General features: G+C 47.8%; 1 protein-coding gene across 15 annotated transcripts in view; it reads right to left on the reverse strand.

Moving 5' to 3' along the window:
- Window positions 1-19,752: 19,752 nt before the first annotated feature.
- The window catches only part of SEPTIN2 (septin 2), a 53,351-nt gene continuing 48,153 nt past the window's right edge, over window positions 19,753-24,950 (reverse strand). For 14 of the 15 annotated variants that reach the window (XM_043522482.1, XM_027829604.3, XM_043522481.1 and 11 more), the window contains one exon: window positions 19,753-23,710. The gene's annotated coding sequence lies outside the window, so the exon portion shown is untranslated. The remainder of the gene's footprint in view (window positions 23,711-24,950) is intronic. The other variant, XR_006283774.1, reaches the window with a different exon arrangement.

Consider the following 24,950-nt stretch of genomic DNA (forward strand, 5'->3'; position numbering starts at 1 on the left):
GCTCTGTAGAGCCAAAGACAAGAGGCACAATATGCCCCTGTGGACAGCTATGGGCTACGTATACAGAAGAGAAGACACCTGTAACATTTGACTAGAGAGCGGTGTTGTGTCGGATAGAACTGCACCCTTGCCATTGGCACTAGGGCAATCCCACTGGTTCAGTTAGCAATGCAGTAGCTCTCTAGAGTAGATGTGCTGCATGGTCTTGTTACATTAGCAAGCTTCATCACCAGTGGAGGAAGTGGTGGAAACTAATGTAGACAGGATTCAGATGTCACCAGTGTTTACTAACCTTTGTGGAAAATCTGGTGGTAAAATATTGGAGCCTCTTCTATACCACAGCTTCCAGGATTGGTGCCACAGGTGCAGAATTGTGTGGTTTGTTAATGAAGAGGCAGACTACAGGGACTGGATCAAACAACTTCATTCCTTACTCCTTGTCATAAATATAAAGGGACGGGTAACCACCTTTCTGTATACAGTGCTATAAAATCCCTCCTGGCCAGAGGCAAAGTCCTTTTACCTGTAAAGAGTTAAGAAACTCAGGTAACCTGGCTGGCACCTGACCCAAAATGACCAATGAGGGATCAAGATACTTTCAAATCTGGATGGGGGGAAAAGGCTTTTGTCTGTCTGTGTGATATCTTTGCCGGGAACAGATCAAGCATGCAAGCCCTCCAACTCCTGTAAAGTTAGTAAGTAATCTAGCTAGAAAATGCATTAGGTTTTCTTTGCTTTGGCTTGTGCTGAAGGAAATGTGTATTCCTGTTTTTGTGTCTTTTTGCAACTTAAGGTTTTGCCTAGAGGGATTCTCTATGTTTTGAATCTGACTGCCTGTAAGATTATCTTCCATTCTGATCTTACAGAGTTGTTCTCTTATCTTTTTTTTTTTTTTTTTTAGTTCTTCTAATAAAGTTCTGTTTTTTAAGAATCTGATTGGGTTTTCTGGGTGTTAAAAATCCAAGGCTGGTTTGTGCTCATCTTGTTTATTCTCAAACCTCCCCAGGTGCCAGCCCCTTCATTGCCGGTGCTCCTGGCTGCCCGGCACCCAGAGCCGCCCTCCTCCTTCCCAGCTTGGGCCCTACGGGTACCTCCCTCAGTGTGCCCAGATGAGTGGAAGAGCCCTGCCTCTGCTGCGTGCACTCTGGCGGGGCCTGTGGAGGAGGGTGCAGTGGGGGTACCGGCAGGCATGGGAGAGGGCCCGGCCCAGGGGGAATCTTTCCTCCCTTGTACCACCCCACCGCTACCTCCCCGTGCCATCGCCCTTGCCCTCGACCCGACCCCTGCTAGCCAGCCCACAGATGACGCCATGGAGGGCTGGGTCCAAGTGGAGGGGAAGCGGGGCAAGCGGAAGGCTCGAGCTCCGCTCTTCCCATCTGATGCGGAGGCCCCCTGAAAGACCAGGAAGGGGGCCACCAACACCAAGCCTTCTGCCTTGCTGGGTATGACATGGCAGCAATGGAGGGTAGCGCTGCCCCTCCTCCGGAGTCCCTCCTCAAGGGGGCCACTGATGTAGCCCCTTGCCATCTAAGGCCCCCGCAAGATCCGAGGTAAGCGTCGCTTCAGGTGACAGCGAAGAGGTCCCCAGGGTGGTGGGTGGTGATTTCCCCTCCATCTTCGAGGAGATCAAGGCCCTGGGTCTGACCCCAGTCACCCAGGGGGAGGACGATCCTCTGCCAACGGGCCTCAATCTGGGCGACCTCACCCTGGCCCCCCTCTTCCCATGCTCCCTCCCCCTAACCGCTGCTTCTGCTCCCGCCTCTGAGGAACCCCTAGACTCTTCCACCAGCCCGGCCGCAAATGGCACCTTGCTAACGGCCACCGAGCCTATTGAGGTGACAGCCAGTGCCACGCAGCCGGGACCTGAGTCACCAGGGGCATCCCTTGTTGCTGTGGGGCAGCCGACCTCCTTCCCGGGCGGGGGCCCCACTGCTGATTCTCCACCTAAGGATGCCGTGGCCACAACACTTGTCTTGGAGCGTGAGCCCGGTATTGTCGAGGACTCCCTTCCCACTCCACAGACCCCTAAGCCCAGCCGAGAGGTGCCAACCCCCAGTGGCTCGGCTGCTGAGGCCCACGATCCCACTTCCGCCCCTCTCCCCGACCCTGCTCTGCCCCTGATGCTGACCCCGCCACCCTCTCCTCCACCTCCCGTGCTGCTATTGCCGCCCCGAGGCCATCTCCTTCCCCTTCCCGGAGGACGACCCCCAGTGAGCAGCCTTCGTGTTCCACTGTCCTGACTCCCTAAGGGCTGCTATTTTCCCTCCGCCGCCCCCTATTGAATCGAGGCCTGAGGCGGGCCCTGTGGCACCGGTCCATCGGGCACCATGCCAGGGGTCCGTCCGCTGCTTGCCCGTCCTGGCAGGCCACGGGGCTGTGACAGGGGCCCCAACGGAGGAAGGCCGGGGGCCAGTGACCCCGCCCCCCATATGCTGCAAGAAGAGCTGCATGAGTTTCTCGAAGACGTCCATGGGTCCCGCAACAAGGTGCGCTCGCTCTCCAGTGATAGGGGGATTTCCATCAAATCCTCCGGGCCGTGAGGACCCTCTTGGAGGAGGGTAAAGGGACCGGGAGGCAGGCAGCTTCAGCCTACCAGCGGGTCTGCAGCTTCCGTGACTCTTTGCTCGCCTCCAGTTTGCTGGAGGTCACAGTTTGCTGTGTCCCTACCGGCAAGGATCCCACCCAGCCCTCCCCATGGCACACATCATCTTTGCAACTTTAAACGCCTGGGGCTGTAGGATGGGTCTCTGCAGGTGCCAGGTGCTCTCCTTCCTTCGGGAGGGGGGGTACTCTGTGGTTTTCCTGCAGGAGACCCATACGGATCTGGCCACTGAAGCTAGCTAGTGGCTGTAGTGGGGGGACAGGGTCTATTTTAGCAACCTCACAGTTCGTACGGCTGGAGTGGCGACCCTGTTCTCCCTAGACCTACGGCCCAAGGTGCTGGGGGTCGCTGAGGCTGTGCCGGACCACCTGCTGCACCTCCGGGTCCGCATGGAGGGGCTAGTGGTCAACCTCGTCAACGTTTACACCCCGACATCGGGCCCGGAGCAGCTGCGCTTTTATCAGCAGGTGTCTGCCTTCCTTGGCTCCTTGGATCCTCACGAGTGCCTGGTCCTGGGCGGGGACTTTAACACCACCCTCGATGAGCAGGACTGCTCGGGGACCGAGCAGTGCCCGGCCGCCGCGGACGTCTTCTGGGAGATTGTTAACCATCACTCCCTAGTGGACGTCTGGCGCAACCACCACCCGGATGACGTCTCGATGTTCACCTTTGTCTGGTTGGAGGCCCATTGGTCGCACCACTCCCAGTTGGACCGCATTTACTTATCATGCTGTCACCTTTCACGGGCCCACTCCTCCAGCATCCGGGAAGCCCCGTTCTCGGATCACCTGTGACAGCCTCTCTCTGCAGGGAGAGGCAGGGGCCAGCACTTTAATAACAGCTTGTTGGAGGATGTGAGCTTCGTGGCGTCCTTCTGGGAGTTCTGGATGGCCTGGTGAGGGCAGAGACGCACCTTTTCCTCAGCGTGGCAGTGGTGGGACGTGGGGAAGGTGCGTGCCCATCTCTTCTGCTGCGACTACACCCAGGGCACCAGCCGACGGAGGGATGCGGGGATAGAGCAGTTGGAATGGGAGGTCTTAGAGCTGGAGAGGCATCTGTCTGCCAGCTCCGTGGATCCATCCCTCTGTGGAGCATGCCAGGAGAAGCGGGAGGAGCTCCAGGCCCTCAAGGACCATTGGACCTGGGGCACCTTTGTTCGATCTTGAATCTGCCTCCTTCAGGAGATGGATCGCAGCTCCCACTTCTTCTATGCCCTGGAGAAACAGAGGGGGAGCCAAGAAGCACGTCACTTGCCTCCTCGCAGAGGACAGCACCCCCCTCATGGATCTGGCGGAGATGTGTGGGAGGCCCAGGGCCTTCTGTGCAGGCCTTTTCTCCCCGGAGCCGACCAATCCTGATGCTTGCAGAGTGCTCTGGGACGGACTCCTGATGGTCAGCGCAGGCGACTGAGACCAGCTAGAGCTGCCTCTCACTCTGGCCGAATTCTCGGAAGCCCTTCGCCGCATGCCCACCAATAAATCCCTGGGGATGGACGGGCTGATCGTGGAGTTCTACCATGTGTTCTAGGATGTTCTCGGCCCAGACCTTGTCACCGTCTAGGCCAAATCCTTGGAGAGCGGGGTCGTCCCCCTGTCGTGCAGGCGAGCCATGCTCACCTTGCTTCCGAAGAAGGGGGACCCCCCGTAACCTTCGGAATTGGCGTCCCATCTTGCTCCTCAGCGTGGACTACAAAGTCATAGTGAAGGTCATCTAGCTGCGGCTGGGGTCTGTCCTGGTGGATGTGGTCCACCCCAAGCAGACCTACACCGTCCCAGGCCGTACCATCTTTTATAATCTCTATTTGGTCCGGGATCTCTTGGAGCTTGGGTGTAGGGATGGTCTGTTGTTCGCCCTTCTGTCCCTGGATCAGGAGAAGGTGTTCAACAGGGTGGACCACGGGTATCTCCTGGGCACTCTGCAAGCTTTTGGCTTCGGACCCCAGTTTATGGGCTTTCTCCAGGTGCTGTACGCCTCTGCAGAGTGCCTGGTCAGGCTCAACTGGACCCTGACCGAGCCGGTCAGCTTCGGGTGGGGAGTATGGCAGGAGTGTCCCCTCTCAGGCCAGCTGTATGCTCTGGTGATCGAGCCCTTCCTCTGCCTCCTCTGCCAGAGGCTGACGGGGTTGGTGCTGCAAGAGCCGGAGCTGCGGCTGGTCCTGTCAGCGTATGCCGACGAGGTGCTTCTCGAGGTCCAGGACCTGGGCGACTTGGTGGGGGCTTGCCAGGCCATCTACTCGGCAACCTCCTCTGCCTGGGTCAAGAGCTCTTGCCTACTGGTCGGGGAAGAGTGGCAGGTGAGCTCCCTCCCACCCGCGCTTCAAGCCATCCAATGGACCACTGGTCCGCTGCTCAATCTTGGCATTTACCTTTCTGCCACACATCCATCTCCGCCAAAGAACTGGCAAGGTTTAGAGGGCAGGGTGGCATAGCGGCTCCAGAAATGGACAGGACTGCTCCAGTGCCTCTCCCTCTGAGGGAGAGCACTGGTGCTCAATCAGCTAGTCCTGTCCATGTGCTGGCACCAGCTCAACACCCTGGTCCCGGCCCTGTGCTTACTGGCCAACCTCCAGACAGCGATTCTGGAGTTCTTCTGGCCAGGACTGCACTGGGTCTCTGCAGAGGTCCTCCACTTGCCCCTGGAGGAGGGAGGACAGGACCTGAAGTGCCTGCGCACTCAGGTCCACGTCTTCCACCTCCAGGCCCTGCAGAGGCTCCTTTATGGTGTGGGTAGTCTGGCGTGGAGCGTACTGGCACACGCCTTCCTGAGCTACTTCCAAGGGCTCCAATACGACCGGCAGCTCCTTTTTCTCCATCCAAGAGGTCTTCCATGAGACCTCTCCGGGTTGCCAGCCTAAGTGTGACCCACTCTTATAAATTAAAAACACTTTTTAAATATTTAACACTATTATAAATGCTGGAGGCAAAGTGGGGATTGGGGGTGGAGGCTGACAGCTAGTGACCCCCCATGTTATAACCTTGTGACCCTCTGAGGGGTCATGACCCCCAGTTTGAGAAGCACTGTTCTACCAGGACCTCCTCCAGACCTGGAAACTGCTCTTGGTGACCAGGTCCATGGCGGTCACTGAGGGGGCGGATCTCCTCGCGGAGCCCCTGCTACACAACCCCCAGCTCCGTGCGCAGGTGCTGAAGTCCCCCTCAGTGCGCCAGAGGTTGGTCCTGGCAGAAGTCACCAGAGTTGGAGACCTCCTGGACTACGACCGGGGAGACTGGCTGGATCCCCTGATGCTCACTCAGTGCATGGGGCTCTCCAGACCTCGTACTCCCCGGCACACTTCAGGAGGTGCACTGCTCGGGGTTTCCTCAACCAGGTCCTGCAAGAGGGCACACCCCGCCCACTGTCCACCCCAGGCCCTCCGGACCTTTTCATCAGACCCCTGCCCCATGGACCTACCCAGCCATCCCACCCCTTTACTGTGAGCTGGCTACATGGCTTGCAGCCAGTTCGGTTCCAGACCATGCCAAGAAAACATCTGTACATACTCGTGCTCCACACTCTTCACGTCCTCACCCTCGCGTCCCACCCTGACACAAAGTAGCGGGACCTCCTGCCACCTCTGGAGGGTTGAGAAGCCCCGGTGGGCCAGCCTATGTTCCACCCTGATCCCAAGGCCCGCCGGGGACATCAGCTGGCGGCTCCTTCATGGAGCCATGAGCATGGGTGTGTACTTGGCATGGTTCACCCCGTCTCGGACACCTGCCCCTTCTGAGGCGTGAGGGAGACCCTGGCGCACGTTTACCTGGAGTGTGCCAGGTTGCAGCCCCTATTCCGGCTCCTCTTGAACATCATGTTATATTTTTCGTTGCACTTTTCTCCTCACCTTCTCATCTATGCACTCCCTATCTGTGGCCCCACGAAGTCACCGGACCTCCTTGTCAACCTCCTCCTAGCCCTGGCCAAAATGGCCATCTACAAAACCAGAGAGAGGAAGTTGGTCGATGGGGTCTCCTGTGACTGTGGGGCCTATTTCAGATCCTCCATATGCTCATGCATCCTGCCAGAGTTCCTCTGGGTGGTGTCCGCTGGCTCCCTTGATACCTTTGAGGAGTAGTGGGTACTGTCCGGGGTTCTCTGCTTGGTGTCCCCATCAGGTTCCCTTCGTTTAGCCTTCTGACCTCACCTGTCCCTGTTTTATCCTTAGCTGTCCCCCGTACTTGCTTGGTATCCCGGACCTGTGGATCCTCCCCTTAGGCTGGTGGGAGATCCTTTAGTAGTGGGCGGGCTTCCGCCTGCCCACTTCCTGGATCCCAATAGGATCACTCTCCTGTAGACCTCTTGCCTGACCCTGTCACATTACATATAAAGCCAGCATCTAGTACATCTGGGATGAGGGGTGTGATTCAGCCAGCACTTTACACAACTTCTCATTGGTTAAGCATATTTGAAGAGCAAAAAGTAACCATCTTGCTCTAACAGGTGGATGAGAAATTTGATCTGCTGCCCATAGAAATGCATTAGTGTAAAATTCCTCATGGTGTTATAGACTGTGTCTAGGAGCCAGTTATTTATAGGAATTACTGGGTATTTGGAATGATAAAATATGACCTGAATGCATGTTAGTGTCTAAAATTCTCTAATTCATTAGAGTTGCTGCTCCACCAGGGAGCATTATAAAAATTTTTTTGAGACCCTGTGTCTCTAGCCCACCTCTGTTTACAAGGTCTTTGCCTACTTTTAGAAACTGACTCTGAATAAGTCAGCTTTGCCCAATTACTTTTAGCTCCCAGCAACTTCATTGCCACCCTTCTTGCTCATGGCTGTTGTTCCGCTGAGAGCTAACAAGTCTCAGTGACCAGAAATATCTGCAAGCAACCTCCGTTATTACAGTTAGAGCTTTTAGATACTACCAACATCCAGCCCCCTCTGTGCTAGGCTCTGTACAAACCGTGAGACAAGCCTCTGCCCCAAAGAGCTCAGACAAGACGAAGGGTGGGAGAGGAAAGAGGCACAAAGATGTAGAAACTTGCCAAGATCACAAAGGCAAATGACAGGAGAAATAGAACTCAGGTGTCCTGATTTCCAGTCCAGTGTCTGATTTAATAGACCATGGCACCTCTCTAATAGCTGTATCAGTGGTTCCCAGACACTGAGACATGTACTAGTATTCACCAATGATACTTGAGCTGGCTGTCATCTCACTAGTGATCTCACTGCAACATTCCTCCTTTCATTAGGGCCCAACTGGAAAAAGCAACCATTGCTCAGAAAAGGTTGTGATCCACTGCATTAGCCATACCAGGTGGGAATACTTGAAACAAGAAATTTTAGTACGAGAAACAACACTGTGGGTGGGTGTCACTTTGTGAATCAGTCCTGCACAGTGTCACTCTTAGCGCAACTGCACAGAATGGCCTCGAAGTTAAGGCTAGAGTGCATTATCTGCTCATAGTAAAATATGCTACAAAAATACAAAGTATGTGAAGTAGCACTCAATACTGGCAAATCCACCTCCATAGCAATGGAGAAAGGGTTGTTGCAGCTACATTGTTAATAGTAAATTAAAAATGTGTTACCTTGGGGCCTGGAGCAGCTCTCCTTTCACACTCCTCCAGGACCTGGCTTGTAGTGAGTGAAATACAGTTTGTCTTCCATGCTTCATCTTGATGCAAAGGATGTCATACTGGAAAATCGGGACATTTAGACTCTCTCATACTCTTTCCATTAAAAGCTATGAAAAGGGAAGACATCTCCACTCATCAGACAAGGAAATCTGACCTGTCCTTCATTGCTTTCCCATCTCACCTTCCTATATACTGGAAATGGATCTTTAAGTCAGTGTTGCTCACCACAGGCTTTTCTTGCAACCACACCTCCTGGGCTGTTATGCGGGGGGGGGGGGGGGGAGTAGCAGCCCCTCCCTGTTGCTCCTGGATGCACCACCTTGGGGCGGCCAGCAGTGGTTGGGCCCTGCTCCCCGCATGGACACTTGGGGCACAATGCTGGAGGACCAGGCAGTTGGTGAGTTCCCCAGCTTCCCAGGAGTGGTGGGGTTCAGGCTTTGGGCAGGAGGCGGCAGGCTCTGGCCACAGGGCTTCAGGTTCCAGTTCCCCACTGCTTCCCCCCGTCCATTGCCTCTGGCCCTCGCTGCCTCCCTCGACCCCCCCATTCAGGGCTTAATTTGTCCCCAGGCTTGACAGGGCTTAGTAAGTCCGCTGTGAAAAGTGATACTTGTATGCCTGTTAATATCACTTTTCACAACAGACTTACTAGCTAGCAATAAATAAATTACAATGATTTGGACACATATATGTGCATATTTATTTGTTTTTCCTGAAGCTAATTAAGTATTTTAGGAAAAAGTATGAGAGCGGCCACCAGCAAGAGTTGGTGGCCGCAATGAGGCCATCAAAAAGTTTGTCCTGAGAACCCCTGAAAGTTTTAGTTATTAGTTCCACAAATTACAGTACCTCCCCCAGATGATGTCTATGGGATCAGCAACTACCAAAATGGGTTTCATTCTGTAACTCTTAATACTTTAAAAAAAAGAAAAAAAGCATTCTATTCTCTGGCACCCTCCAAGAAGAAAAGTGACATCTGAAAAGGCATATTCTAAAATGGATTTCATGCTCCAAAGCTATTTTGCCTCTTCCCCATCACCCATCTTCTCTGCTTACTTTACATAAGAATGGCCCTATTGGGTCAGACCAAAGGTCCATTTAGCCCAGTATCCTGTCTTCCAACAATGTCCAGTGCCAGGTGACCCAGAGGGAATTAACAGAACATTAATTTCATTTGGTGACCCCTAGTTCTTGTGTTATGAGAAGTAGTAAACAACACTTCCTTATCTACTTTCTCTACACCAGTCATGATTTTATAGTCCTCAATCATATCTCCCCTTAGCCATCTTTTTTCCAAGCTGAAAAATCCCAGTCTTATTAATCTCTCCACATACAGAAGCCGTTCCATACTCCTAATAATTTTTGTTGCCCTTTTTTGAACCTTTTCCAATTCCAATATATGTTTTTTGAGATGGGGCGATCACATATGCCACACACTATTCAAGATGTGGGCATACCATGGATTTATATAGAGGCAACATGATATTTTCTGTCCTGTTATCTATCCCTTTCTTAATTATTCCCAGCATTCTATTTACTTTTTTGACTGCCGAAAAGTTTCTCAGAGAACTATCCACAATGACTCCAAGATCTCTTTCTTGAGTGGTGTCATAAACGTATAGCTAGGGTAGCATAAAATCCCTCCTTGACCTGTAAGGGGTTAAGAAGCGCAAATAACCTGGTTGGCACCTGACCAAAAGGACCAATAACGGAAGAAGATACTTTCAAATCTGTGGTGGGAGGTTGTACTCTCTTTGTTGTTCTCTCTTGAACAGAGAGGGACCAGGGCAGGAAAAAAACATGTCCTAAAACCCTACCTGAAATAAGCATCTAGGTTAACAAAAATTGTAAGTAAAGGCAAGAAAATGTGCTAGATTATCTTTTGTTTTAGCTTGTGAGTTTTCCCAATGCTAAGAGGGAGGTTTATTCCTGTTTTTGTAACTTTGAAGTTGAACCTAGAGGGGAATCCTCTGTGTTTTAAATCTTTTTATTACCCTGTAAAATTACCTTCCATCCTGATTTTACAGTGGTGCTTCTTTTACCATTTTCTTTATAATAAAGTTCTTCTTTTAAGAACCTGATTGATTTTAGCGTCCTAAAGAAAGGGTCTGGTCTGTAATCTGGCAACACGTGACCTCCAGAAGAAGAAGGGGGAACGTCCATGTACCAGCAACGCGGATACAGGTAAGTAACCGTTTTCATGTTCTCTCCACAGGTACCATTGTGGGGAGTGGCCCAGATGATACGTCTGGGGGAAGGGAGCAGAAGGAGACTCCACCAGTTGAAAGACATGAGATGCACTGTCCTAAGGTTGGGGGTTCCACGACCACCACTCCCAAGAGAAGGAGGCGGGTGGTGGTGGTCGGGGACTCTCTCCTCTGGGGGACTGAGTCATCTATCTGCCGCCCTGACCGGGAAAACAGAGAAGTCTGCTGCTTGCCAGGGGCTAAGATTCGCGATGTGACAGAGAGTCTGCCGAGACTCATCAAGCCCTCGGACCGCTACCCCTTCCTGCTTTTCCACGTGGGCACCAATGATACTGCCAAGAATGACCTTGAGTGGATCACTGCAGACTACGTGGCTCTGGGAAGGAGGATAAAGGAGTATGAGGCGCAAGTGGTGTTCTCGTCCATCCTCCCCGTGGAAGGAAAAGGCTGGGGTAGGGATCGTCGAATCGTGGAAGTCAATGAATGGCTACGCAGGTGGTATCGGAGAGAAGGCTTTGGATTCTTCAACCATGGTATGGTGTTCCAAGAAGGAGGAGTGCTAGGCAGAGACGGGATCCACTTAACGAAGAGAGGGAAGAGCATCTTCGCGAGCAGGCTGACTAACCTAGTGAGGAGGGCTTTAAACTAGGTTCACCGGGGGAAGGAGACCAAAGCCCTGAGGTCAGTGGGGAAGCGGGATACCGGGAGGAAGCACGAGCAGGAGCGTGTGAGAGGGGAGGGCTCCTGCCTCATACTGAGAACAAGGGGCGATCAGTGGGTTATCTCAAGTGCCTATATACAAATGCACAAAGCCTGGGAAACAAGCAGGGAGAACTGGAGGTCCTGGCAAAGTCAAGGAATTATGATGTGATTGGAAAAATGGAGACTTGGTGGGATAACTCGCATGACTGGAGTACTGTCATGGATGGGTATAAACTGTTCAGGAAGGACAGGGAGGCCAGAAAAGGTGGGGGAGTTGCACTGTATGTAAGGGAGTAGTATGACTGCTCAGAGCTCAAGTATGAAACTGCAGAAAAACCTGAGAGTCTCTGGATTAAGTTTAGAAGCCTGAGCAACAAGGGTAATGTCGTGGTGGGAGTCTGCTATAGACCACCGGACCAGGGGGATGAGGTGGACGAGGCTTTCTTCCGGCAACTCGCAGAAGCTACTAGATCGCACGCCCTGGTTCTCATAGGCGACTTCAATCATCCTGATATCTGCTGGGAGAGCAATACAGCTGTCCACAGACAATCCAGGAAGTTTTTGGAAAGTGTAGGGGACAATTTCCTGGTGCAAGTGCTGGAGGAACCAACTAGGGGCAGAGCTCTTCTTGACCTGCTGCTCACAAACTGGGAAGAATTAGTAGGGGAAGCAAAAGTGGATGGGAACCTGGGAGGCAGTGACCATGAGATGGTCGAGTTCAGTATCCTGACACAGGGAAGAAAGGAAAGCAGCAGAATACGGACCCTGGACTTCAGAAAAGCAGACTTTGACAACCTCAGGGAACTGATGGGCAAGATCCCCTGGGAGAATAACATGAGGGGGAAAGGAGTCCAGGAGAGCTGGCTGTATTTTAAAGAATCCTTATTGAGGTTACAGGGACAAACCATCCCGATGTGTAGAAAGAATAGTAAATAAGGCAGGCGACCAGCTTGGCTTAACAGTGAAATCCTTGCTGATCTTAAACACAAAAAAGAGGCTTACAAGAAGTGGAAGATTGGACAAATGACCAGGGATGAGTATATAAATATTGCTTGGGCATGTAGGAATGGAATCAGGAAGGCTAAATCACACCTGGAGTTGCAGCTAGCGAGGGATGTTAAGAGTAACAAGAAGGGTTTCTTCAGGTATGTTGGCAATAAGAAGAAAGCCAAGGAAAGTGTGGGCCCCTTACTAAATGAGGGAGACAGAGGATGTGGAAAAAGCTAATGTGCTCAATGCTTTTTTTGCCTCTGTCTTCACGAACAAGGTCAGCTCCCGGACTACTGCACTGGGCAGCACAGCATGGGAGGAGGTGGCCAGCCCTCTGTGAAGGAAGAAGTGGTTCGGGACTATTTAGAAAAACTGGACGTGCACAAGTCCATGGGGCCGGATGCGTTGCATCCGAGAGTGCTAAAGGAACTGGCGGATGTGATTGCAGAGCCATTGGCCATTATCTTTGAAAACTCATGGCGATCGGGGGAAGTCCCAGAAGATTGGAAAAAGGCTAATGTAGTGCCCATCTTTAAAAAAGGGAAGAAGGATGATCCTGGGAACTACAGGCCGGTCAGCCTCACCTCAGTCCCCAGAAAAATCATGGAGTATGTCCTCAAGGAATCAATTCTGAAGCACTTAGAGGAGAGGAAAATGATCAGCAACAGTCAGCATGGATTTACCAAGGAAAAGTCATGCCTGACTAATCTAATTGCCTTCTATGATGAGATAACTGGTTCTGTGGATGAAGGGAAAGCAGTGGATGTGTTATTCCTCGACTTTAGCAAAGCTTTTGACACAGTCTCCCACAGTATTCTTGCCAGCAAGTTAAAGAAGTATGGGCTGGATTGATGCACTACAAGGTGGGTAGAAAGTTGGCTAGATTGTCGGGCTCAAAGGGTAGTGATCGATGGCTCCATGTCTAGTTGGCAGCCGGTAGCTAGCGGAGTGCCCCAAGGGTCAGTCCTGGGGTCGGTTTTGTTCAATATCTTCATTAATGATCTGGAGGATGGTGTGGATTGCACCCTCAGCAAGTTTGCGGATGACACTAAACTGGGAGGAATGGTAGATACGCTGGAGGGTAGGGATAGGATACAGAGGGACCTAGACAAATTGGAGGATTGGGCCAAAAGAAATCTGATGAGGTTCAACAAGGACAAGTGCAGAATCCTGCACTTAGGACGGAAGAATCCAATGCACCGCTACAGACTAGGGACCGAAGGGCTAGGCAGCAGTTCTGCAGAGAAGGACCTAGGGGTTACAGTGGACGAGAAGCTGGATATGAGTCAAGAGTGTGCCCTTGTTGCCAAGAAGGCCAATGGCATTTTGGGGTGTATAAGTAGGGGCATTGCCAGCAGATCGAGGGACGTGATCGTTCCCCTCTATTCGACATTGGTGAGGCCTCATCTGGAGTACTGTGTCCAGTTTTGGGCCCCACACTACAAGAAGGATGTGGAGAAATTGGAGAGAGTCCAGCGAAGGGCAACAAAAATGATTAGGGGACTGGAACACATGAGTTATGAGGAGAGGCTGAGGGAACTGAGATGGTTTAGTCTGCGGAAGAGAAGAATGAGGGGGGATTTGATAGCTGCTTTTAACTACCTGACAGGTGGATCCAAAGAGGATGGATCTAGACTATTCTCAGTGATAGCAGATGACAGGACAAGCAGTAATGGTCTCAAGTTGCAGTGGGGGAGGTTTAGGTTAGATATTAGGAAAAACTTTTTCACTAGGAGGGTGGTGAAACACTGGAATGCGTTACCTAGGGAGGTGGTGGAATCCCCTTCCTTAGAAGTTTTTAAGGTCAGGCTTGACAAAGCCCTGGCTGGGATGATTTAGTTGGGATTGGTCCTGCTCTGGGCAGAGAGTTGGACTAGATGGCCTCCAGAGGTCCCTTCCAACTCTGTTATTCTCTGATTCTATGTACTTTTATTAAAGGCAATTGTTTGGTATATTATTCTCAAGCCTCCCCAGGAAAGGGGGTGAAGAGGCTTGGGGGGATATTTTGGGGAAATAGGAACTCCAAGTGGTCCTTTCCCTGAATCTTTGTCTAAATCACTTGGTGTTGGCAGCAATACCGTCCAAGGACAAGGAAATGATTTGTGCCTTGGGGAAGTTTTTAACCTAAGCTGGTAGAAATAAGCTTAGGGGGTCTTTCATGCAGGTCCCCACATCTGTACCCCAGAGTTCAGAGTGGGGAGGGAACCCTGAAAAGTTGTAACAGCTAATTTAGACCTAATCATTTTATGTGTATCGTTGGGATTATGCTTTCCAATGTGCATTACTTTGCATTTATCAACATTAAATTTCATCTGCCATTTTGTTGCCCAGTTTTGAGAGATCCTTTTGTAGTTCTTTGCAGTCTGCCTGGGTCTTAACTATCTTTAGTAATTTTGTATCACTGTTTACCCCTTTTTCCAGATCATTTATGAATATGTTGAATAGGACTGGTCCTAGAACAGACTCCTGGGGGACACCACTATTTACCTCTCTCCATTCTGAAAACTGACTATTTATACCTATCCTTTATTTCCTATCTTTTAACCAGTTACCAATCCATGAAAGCACCTTCCCTCTTATCCTGTGGCAGCTTACTTTGTGTAAGAGCCTTTGGTGAGGGACCTTATCAAAGGCTTTTTGAAAATATAAGTACACTATATGCACTGGATTCCTTGGTCCACATGCTTGCTGACCCCTCAAAGAATTCTAGGAGATTGGTGAGGCATGATTTCCCTTTACTAAAACCATGATGACTCTTCCTCAACAAATTATGTTCATCTATATGTCTGACAATATTGTTCTTTCAACCAGTTTGCCTGGTACTGAAGTCAGGCTTTCAAGTTTGTAATTGCCGGGATCACCTCTGGAGCCCTTTTTAAAAATTGGCGTCACATTAGCTATCCTCCAGTCATCTGGTACAGAAGCTGATTTAAATTATAGGTTACAGACTACAGTTTGGAGTTCTGCAATTTCACATTTCAGTTCTTTCAGAACTCTTGGGTGAATACCATCTGGTCCTGGTGACTTATTGCTGTTTAATTTATCAATTTGTTCCAAAACCTCCTCTGATGATACCTCAATCTGGGACAGTTCCTCAGATCTCTCCCCTAAAAAGAATGGCTCAGGTTTGGAAATCTCCGTCACATTCTCAGCCATGAAGACCAAAGCAAAGAATTCATTTAGTTTCTCCGCAACGGCCTTATCGTCCTTGAGTGCTCCTTTAGCACCTCGATCATTCAGTGGCCCTACTGGTTGTTTAGCAGGCTTCCCGCTTCTGATGTACTTAAAAAATTTGCTATTACTTTTGAGTGTTTGGCTAACTGTTGCTCAAATTATTTTTTGGCCTTCCTAATTGTATTTTTACACTTCACCTGCCAGTGTTTATGCTCCTTTCTATTTTCCTCACTAGGATTTAACTTGCACTTTTTAAAGGATGCCTTTTTGCCTCTCACTGCTTCTTTTACTTTGCTGTTTAGCCACTGTGGCTCTTTTTTGGTTCTCTTACTATGTTTTTTAATTTGGGGTATATAGTTAAGTTGAGCCTCTATTATGGTGTCTTTAAAAAGTTTCCACACAGCTTGCAGAGATTTCACTGTTGGCATTGTACCCTTTAATTTCTGTTTAACTAATCTCATTTTTATGTAGTTCCCCTTTCTGAAATTAAATGCTACAGTGTTGGGCTGCTGTGGTGTTTTTCCTACCACAGGGATATTAAATTTAATCATATTCTGGTTACTATTACCAAGCGGTCCAGCTATATTCACCACTTGGACCAGATCCTGTACTCCACTTAGGATTAAATCAAGAATTGCCTCTTCTCTGGTGGGTTCCAGGACCAGCTGCTCCAAGAAGCAGTCATTAAGGTGTCAAGAAACTTTATCTCTGCATCCCGTCCTGAGGTGACATGTACCCAGGCAATATGGGGATAATTGAAATCCTCCATTATTATTATTGAGTTTTTTATTTTAATAGCCTCTCTAATCTCCCTGAGCATTTCACAGTCATGATCACCATCCTGGTCAGGTGGTCGATAACATATACCTACCGCTATATTCTTATTATTAGAGCATGAAATTACTATCCATAGAGATTCTATGATACAGCTTGATTCATTTACGATTTTTACTTAATTTGATTCTACGTTTTCTTTCAGATACAGTGCCACTCCCTCACCAACATGACCTGTTCTGTCCTTCTGATATATTTTGTACCCTGGTATTACTGTATCCCATTGCTTATCCTCATTCCACCAAGTTTCCGTGATGCCTATTATATTAATATCCTTATTTAATACAAGGCACTCTAGTTCACCCATTTTATTTAGATTTCTTGCATTCGTATATAAGCACTTTAAAAACTTGTCTCCTTTTAGCTGTCCGCCACTACACAATGTAATTGAATGAGTCTCTTTTTTTATTTGACTGTTTCTGATCAAACCCTGCCTGTATTTTATCATTTTCCATCCTCTCGTCCTCATTAGGACATAGAGATTCTCTATTAATAGATCCTCTCTTAAGGGATGTCCGAACCACGTGCTCCTCCAAACCTGTCAGCTTTCCTCCAGCCCTTAGTTTAAAACCTGCTCTGCAACCTTTTTAATTTTAAGCGCCAGCAATCTGGTTTCATTTTGGTTTAGGTGGAGCCCATCCACCCTGTATAGGCTCCCGCTTTCCCAAGTTTCCCCAGTTCCTAATAAATCTAAACCCCTCCTCCCTACACCATCATCTCATCCACGCATTGAGACTCTGCTGTTCTGCCTGTCTAACTGGCCCTGCGTGTGGAACTGGGAGCATCTCAGAGAATGCTACCATGGAGGTCCTGGACTTCAATCTCTTACCTAGCAACCTAAATTTGGCCTCCAGGACCTCTCTCCTATCCTTCCCTATGTCACTGGTACCTACAGGTACCACAAGCAGCGGCTGCTCCCCAGCACTATGCATAAGTCTACCTAGATGTCTCGAGAGATCCGTAACCTTCACACCAGGCAGACAAGTCACCATGAGGTTCTCTGGGTCATCGCAAACCCAGCTATCTATGTTTCTAATGATAGAAATTACTAAAGATAGTTCAGACCCAGGCAGACTGCAAAGAGCTACAAAAGGATCTCTCAAAACTGGGCGACTGGGCAACAAAATGGCAGATGAAATATAATGTTGATAAATGCAAAGTAATGCACACTGGAAAGCATAATCCCAACTATACATATAAAATGATGGGGTCTAAATTAGCTGTTACCACCCAAGAAAGAGATCTTGGAGTCACTGTGGACAGTTCACTGAAAAACTTTTCAGCAGCCAAAAATGCAAACAGAATGCTTGGAGTGATTAAGAAAGGGATAGATAATAGGACAGAAAATATCATGTTGCCTCTATATAAATCCATGGTACGCCCACATCTTGAATAGTGTGTGCATATGTGATCGCCCCATCTCAAAAAACATATTGGAATTGGAAAAGGTTCAGAAAAGGGCAACAAAAATTAGGGGTATGGAACAGCTTTGGTATGAGGAGAGATTAATAAGACTGGGACTTTTCAGCTTGGAAAAGAGACAGCTAAGGGGAGATATGATTGAGGTCTATAAAATCATGACTGGTGTAGAGAATGTAGATAAGGAAGTGTTGTTTACTACTTCTCAGAACACAAGAACTAGAGGGTCACCAAATGAAATTAATAGGCAGTGGGTTTAAAACAAATAAAAAGAAGTATTTCTTCACATAACGCACAGTCAGCCTGTGGAACTTCTTGCCAGAGGATGTTGTGAAGGCCAAGACCATAACAGAGTTCAAAAAAGAACTAGATCAGTTTATGAAGGATAGGTCCATCAATGGCTATTAACCAGGATGAACAGGGATGGTATCCCTAGCCTCTGTTTGCCAGAAGCTGGGAATGAGCAACAGGGGATGGATCACTGGATAATCACCTGCAAATAAAGAAACAGAAAAAACTTGTGCACGCTGGAACACTTCCCATCCCTGGTTAGCAGGCAGCGCTAGCAGCTAAAAAGGGGCAGAGCTAGAGTGCAGCAGAAATCTGCTCCACTGTGCAATACTGTTGTAGCTGTGTTGGTCCCAGGATGAGAGAGACACAGTGCGGAAGATATCTTATTCTTCTGTTTGTGAAAGAGAAGCTTTTGAGCTACACAGATCATCTTCTGGTCTGGGAAGAGTACCCTGTCATTGCTGAGGCTGCGTTTTAGTCACAGGTATTTTTACTAAAAAGTCATGGGCAGGTCATGGGAGTAAAGAAAAATTCATGGCCCGTGACCGGTCCATGACTTTTACTATACACCCTTGACTGAAACTTGGTTGCTCGGGGGATGGGGAGGGAAAGTGGCAGCTCAGGGGTACTGTGGGTGCTCTGGGGGAGAAGAGGTACAGCCTGGGGGCACTGTGGGTGCTGAGGGGGGCAGCCCAAGTACACCGCTGCTGCTGGTGGGGAGAGGGGGGCAGGCAGTGGTGTGTGGCCCAGGACTCCTGCTCACGCAGGGCACAGAAGGAGGGCTGGCAGGCTCCCTAACCTGCTCCTGGAAGTGGTTGGCCTGACCCTGCAGGCCCTAGGTGGAGGCATGGCCAAGGGACTCTGTGCGCTGTCTCCGTATCTAGGAGCCAGACATGCTGGCCGCTTCCAGGGAGCCCCCCAAGGTAAGCACCACCCATTCCATACCCCAACCCCCTGCCTCAGCCCTGAGAACCCCCGCCCCCGCAAACTCCTGCCGCTGCTGGCTGGAGGATGTATTTCTTGAGCAAATGCAAGAAACATGTCAGTGTTACATCCTTTCTTCATGTTGATCCCAGATATTAGAGAAAAGGCGGGTAAGAATATCTTTTATTGGACCAACTTGTGTTGTAAAAGAGAAACTTTTCAGCTACACAGAGCTCTTCTCTTAGAATGTGTTAACTACTTATGCTAAGCAATTTGTTCCACCTTGTATTTAGCTGTAACACGTAAGTACCTTTCCCAGACCTGAAGAAGAGCTCTGTGTAGCTCAAAAGCTTGCCCCCCTCACCAACAGAAGCTGGTCCAATAGAAGATATCACCTCAACCCCTTGTTCCATTGTGCAGTAGACATTTAGCTTCACACAGTGCTTCCCTTCCAAGTGGGAATTTGAGCTCTTTCAGACCAAGCGTGAGTGAGAATGTTATTCAGTTCCAAAAATCAAGAATCACTCACATGAAATATTCTGCCACTAACTCAATAACTTTTCAATCAGGTAGTTCGCTTCAGTGCTTTTGATTTGCACAATCACTACATACAGAGAAGCAGTCCACTGGTAGCCAGGTCCCAAAATAATATACACATTCCTAGGTGAGAGTCAACAGCCCCAGGGCACCTTGCTGTAACTCACTCTGCCTGAATGTAAGTGGGCTGCTGCATTCTGCACTAAGTTATCAATAGGGGCCATAGGAAGTTGTAAGAGGTTGCTGGAAGGACAAGAGCATCACTTAATACTTACAGTTCTACAAACTCAGGATTACCTGCATGAAGAGTATACTGTCAGTGCTGTGCAGGTTTTATTTAATTCCCATATTTGTGTGCAGTTCCATCAATATATCACCCTTCACTTACATGAGTCCAACAAACTGGACTGTGAAGAAGAAATTAGAACACCAACCCCATCATGCTATTTAATGATTCCTGGTTAGACTATACAAGGAATTCAATAAAGACCCACTGTATATTTTGATATTTTTATTAATATAGTCTTGGCTAATGACAATACAGAATCTGAATACAGAAATTTAAGATGTTTGTATACAAAGAAATAACCCTTTTAATAGCCAAATATAAAGCACTGCAAGTGTACCAGCACTCTGACTCCTGAAATAACTGTAAAATTACTTCTAGTAAAGAAAATAAAACCATTGTGGCCATCTCAGTGGGCCAGTGATAATGCTTGACTCCAGAGTATGACATCTACCTGTGACTCCAAGTCTCAATTCCTCCAGTCTGGGTTAGCTTCAGGTAAAAAAAAAAAAAAAAAAAAAAAAAGATGTTTGAGAAAGAATGGCTTATTTTTTATGTTTCCCATCAAGTCATTGTATAAGTGAATGGCAGTTGCAATCAGGAGCATCAAAAGCCAAGTGCAGAAGAGAAGAGCTCCTCAGAGCTGTCAGGCACACAGGACTTTTCCACCAAAGGAGTGTATGTGTGGAAGCAATTAGCAACCATATAAATTCCATTCATTAAGATAGCAAATCCCAAGAATTTACACTTCCGTTGGAAAAAAGTGAGAACATTTCCTCACTAGAATCAGTAATTTAAAACTTACTCACTCAATAACTAACCATAATGCTCTACTGGAAAAAGCTAGCTGTTCAATGAATGCATATTACCCCCCAAACCCTAAGATCTCTCATAAGTAAGGCTAAGATTTTGTTACGGTTATTTTTAGTAAAAGTCAGGGGCAATAAAAAGTTCAGAGCCCATGACCTGTCTGTGACTTTACTAAAAATAACCGGGGCAGGGTTAAGTTGCGGGGGAGGAATGGAGTCAGGGGAGGGAGTAGACAGACAGGTAGAACCATGGCAGGTGAAAGCTCTGGTTCCAGTGGCTGCAACGGGGGCACAGCACAGGAGGCATGCAGCCCCCGCTCCAGAGCTGGCCACAGCTGTGGGACAGAGGTGCACGGCCCTGGCTGCAGCCCTGGGAGGCTGTGGGGGGGCACACGACCCCCACTGCAGCTGCCGGGCAGGGGCGCACAGCCCCAGCTGCAGCATGGTCCCCACTGCAGCCGCAGCAGAAGCCATGGGGTTGGGGTGCAGCGGCAGGGGGCACAGTCATGGCGGGGCACACAGACCCCACTCCGGAGTTGGCCACAACTGTGGGACAGGGGTGCGCAGCTGCAGCCTCTGCCAACCTATGGCCACAGTGTGGGGAGGGGGATGGCTCACGGTCCTGGAATGCCACAAGGGGGGTGCACGGCTCCCTCTGCAGCCCCCACCATAGGGCTGGGGCACACGGCCCCAGGTGCAGAATGGTCCCTGCTGCAGCCCCTGGCCGCAGCCACAGGGCTGGGATGCAGCCCAGGAGCGCAGCCACGAGGAGTGCACAGCTCTTGCTCCAGAGCTGGCCGCAGCTCCTGGACAGGGGCTAACAGCCTGGCTCCAGCCCCCCACACCCTCCAAGCCACAGGGCAGGGGCTGCAGGGTACTGGTTCCAGCCATCCAGCCCCAGTTGCAGAGCAGGGGCACAGTCCTGCCTCCATCCCTGGCTTCAGCTGCTGAAGTCACAGAGGTCTGGTTAAGTCACGGAATTTGTGACTGCCGTGACCTCCATGACTAAATTGTAGCTTTACTCAGACAATTCCACAGGTAGAGCTCAACCTATGCTATCTGCACTAACTGCATAGTATATTTTTATTCCAAAACAGAAGTTGGCTTAAGTAAGGATTACAGGAAGGGAGCGGTTCCTCAACAAAGGTTATCCACATGGTTAAGTATGTACTTGTCACTTGTAAAATATTACACACACATATTATATGTATAAAATAAAAAAAGCTTTCATAGATTTTTTTCCTAATACTGGTTATAAATACTATTGCAGTTTAGATCACAGTACTGACCTCAGATGAAATTCACTGAAATGTTATGCAACAGTTTTTCCTTGCAAAATGGACAGCACTTCAAAATGTGCTATGTCCAATGTATGTAACATGACAGTAAGAATTCTGTTGTAACTGAGACCATCTGAGAACCCTAAAAGAGCACAGAGGTGCTTAGCTGCACTATTCGAACAAAAAACACCGGGGCTGGGGGGAAGGATAGTCAGGTATTTAAAAGTAGTTATTCTAATGACTTCACTGAAGCTTAATATTATTTCTGATCCATTTATGGTCACTTCTTCAGTAAACCAGTCTGCTCAATACATTGAAAGATTTAAGTAACATGGCTTGACATTTTTCTCTGGCAATACTGAAATGCCTTATTATTATCTTTTCTCTATGGAAAAGGCAAAATTTAAACATTTACATTTCTTTCCCTACTAATTTTGTATTCATCCATTTAGCAAGAAAGGACTCATTACTCCTGTGTTTCTGACAAAGCAGAAATCAGTAAGGCTGCTACTTAGATGAGTAGGAAGATGAGCAGCTCTATGAAATGACAGCTGCTCTAGAGGCAGCACAGGAGTTCAACACAGAGGCTATTGTGGTGGGTTTTACTTTGGATAGTAAAAAGATACTCAGAATATAAAGCAATTTATAAACTGCAGCAATTTTAAGGTAGATCAAAATCTGATCTGTTCAGTAGCAGGACTCCTTTAAATTAGTAATTTAGTGACCATTAAAGCTACAATTTGTGGAATTTAACTGCAGAATTAGGTTATGGTATTCCACATCTCTGATATCAATGTAGAAGAGGATGAACAAGGGCACTGCTGTGCAGGAGATCAGAAAGATCTCGGCATTTTGTGATGGTGCCACTTGTATTATCTCTTTGGCACTGGTGGGTTGTAAACACCACTGGTAACTAATTTTGCAGTAGCACATCATGTTATAAAATCTGACTGTTGGCTCTGGAGAGGTAAGTAGACAAGAGGAGTCATTCAGCAAGCAGTATCACTATGTCAGCAACTGGGCCTGTGCTGTAATGGCTATATCATACCCTGCCATAAGCAAAAAACATAACATAACTAGATTGAAAGGTGTAGTACAAGCCTAACTCAGGCAAAAAGCATCCCTTACTACCACCTTAATATCTAATGAAAGTAGCTTGAAAGTTCTTCCCCTATTACATTAGGAAAACTATTTTTTGGAAAGCATCTGAAACGAAGGCAGATTTCTCTCCCCCCCCACCCCTTGTGTACCAATATCAGCATTATCCTGGTTTACTTTTGCTGCAGAGGCACCAGTGGAACACACTACTACTTTGTGCTGCCCTACAGCAAATTGCTTTTAAGAAGTTTCCTTCAATAAACTGGAGGATTTTAATTAAACAGAATCCAGAAGATATTTCCCTCAAGATAAACGTAAATGCAATAAACAATTGCTCCCTAAACTACAGTGTCCCCTTTGACAAGGAATTCTCTCTTATCTCCTCTTTCCTAATTAAGACAAAGCATACCTCTTTTATAATTAGACACGTGTGATGCCAAGGCAATGGCTATTCAGCACTGCACAAGAAATGAGGAATGGCCAAGAGTCTCACAGGCACACATTTAAACAATGTAAGAAATAGGAAAGAGAATAACTTAACTTGGCATTGGACTCCCTAATCAGTCAAATATTACACCACTGGACAACCTATAACAACGGTCACGTCTTTCTAGGTGTAATAAGTAGTATGAATAATGGTGCTACTGAGCTATGCAAATAGATTGACTACTGCTAAGTCAGGTTAGGAAAGGCTCAGTATCATCCATTTTGCATTCCTAATATACTGGATTACATAAAATGAGCTCAATAAAATACTAAATTACTAAACTAAAACTTATCACAATCTCTATATAATGAATAAAATACTGACTGAATACAATCTGTTACAAAGTACATATTACAAATATTACCATGCATTTGCACATAACATACTAACATGACTTCCAAGTCATAGGCAAAGTGAAAGACATCCTTCCCAGTGAGAGACACCATTGCATCCCAACACTGGAATGTTTCCTCTTAATCTGCATATGAAGTCATCTGCAAAGAAGGCAGAAATATGGAAAGTTAACTGTTAGCTGTTTTGTAACTATACCTTGTATTTAAGAAACTGAACTGTGGTGTGTGTATCCATTGCTCAGTGCTAACACTCAAAGATCATCTTTGATATTCCACATGTGGATCTATTAAGGTGCAGACTACATGATATCTAAGATTCCTTCCATCAGCCTCACCAGAACACACTTTGCCAGACACACCAACCACCCCCTCTGAATTTTGGAGCATGAGACACTGGCTGTGGGGATAAGGCAAGTTTGTTTTTTCTAATGGTTCATAAACACAACAAAGACTAGCATTAAGATTTAAAACCTTAGATCCAGGCAATGTTGGAAAAATTGATTTCCTTTATGCCTAACAATGTTGGGACATCGCTATTTAAATGCATTGTGTGACATCCAATGGGGGAAGTTTGATAAAGTGACAGACTTTCTATCTCAAAACTGAGGACATAACCTTTTCGTCCCTACTCCCCCAAATCCCTACAGTTCCTAAAGCAGTGTCTCAAATGGTGACCCAGGGAGAATTGTCTGGGTGTAGGCAGAGAGCAGGTTAGTCACATAGTGCTGGATCTGTTTCCAGGTGCTAAACTGAATTCAAAGCATACTAAACATTTCCCAAGTAAGCACTTGCTGTGGTCACCACAGGGCTCTTATTTGATCACCACTGGGAAGGGAGGTAGATCATGTGATTGAAAGGGGAGGGGGATGCATGGTCTACACTATGAAAGTCTGAAGACCCCTTTTCTATGGCATTCTGGAACACTATACAAATTGTTACACACCAACACAAGACAGAGTAGTGGCTCCCGAATTCAGAAGAAGATACACTGAAAATAATTGAACATAAAAAAAAAAAGTGTTAACACAAAGCTAAGGTTGCATACCTAAGAACCCATAACTAAGGAAATGTGAAATTTAAGGCTGAATGTATAATCTTAACCTTGCTCACTTGCACAAAGCCTAATCATGTGATATTTCTGAAATGCCATTTTTTCCTACAAGAATGGAGTGATTGTACTTAAGTTTCCTCCACTGGGAAAGATCATTTATAGGTATAGTTCCCTATAAAAATATGCTTTGTATTTATATAGGGTGTGTGCAGTTAAACTGGGAAATAGTAATAGAGCCAGTAGAAATGTTTGTGTACATTTAACAGAATACATGCAAAAAGTGTGAGACGTGCACAGTAAAACATACTATGAATTAGGGATGTAAATATT

Source organism: Chelonia mydas, chromosome 9 (genome assembly GCF_015237465.2).
Source record: "Chelonia mydas isolate rCheMyd1 chromosome 9, rCheMyd1.pri.v2, whole genome shotgun sequence".
NCBI lineage: Eukaryota > Metazoa > Chordata > Testudines > Cheloniidae > Chelonia > Chelonia mydas.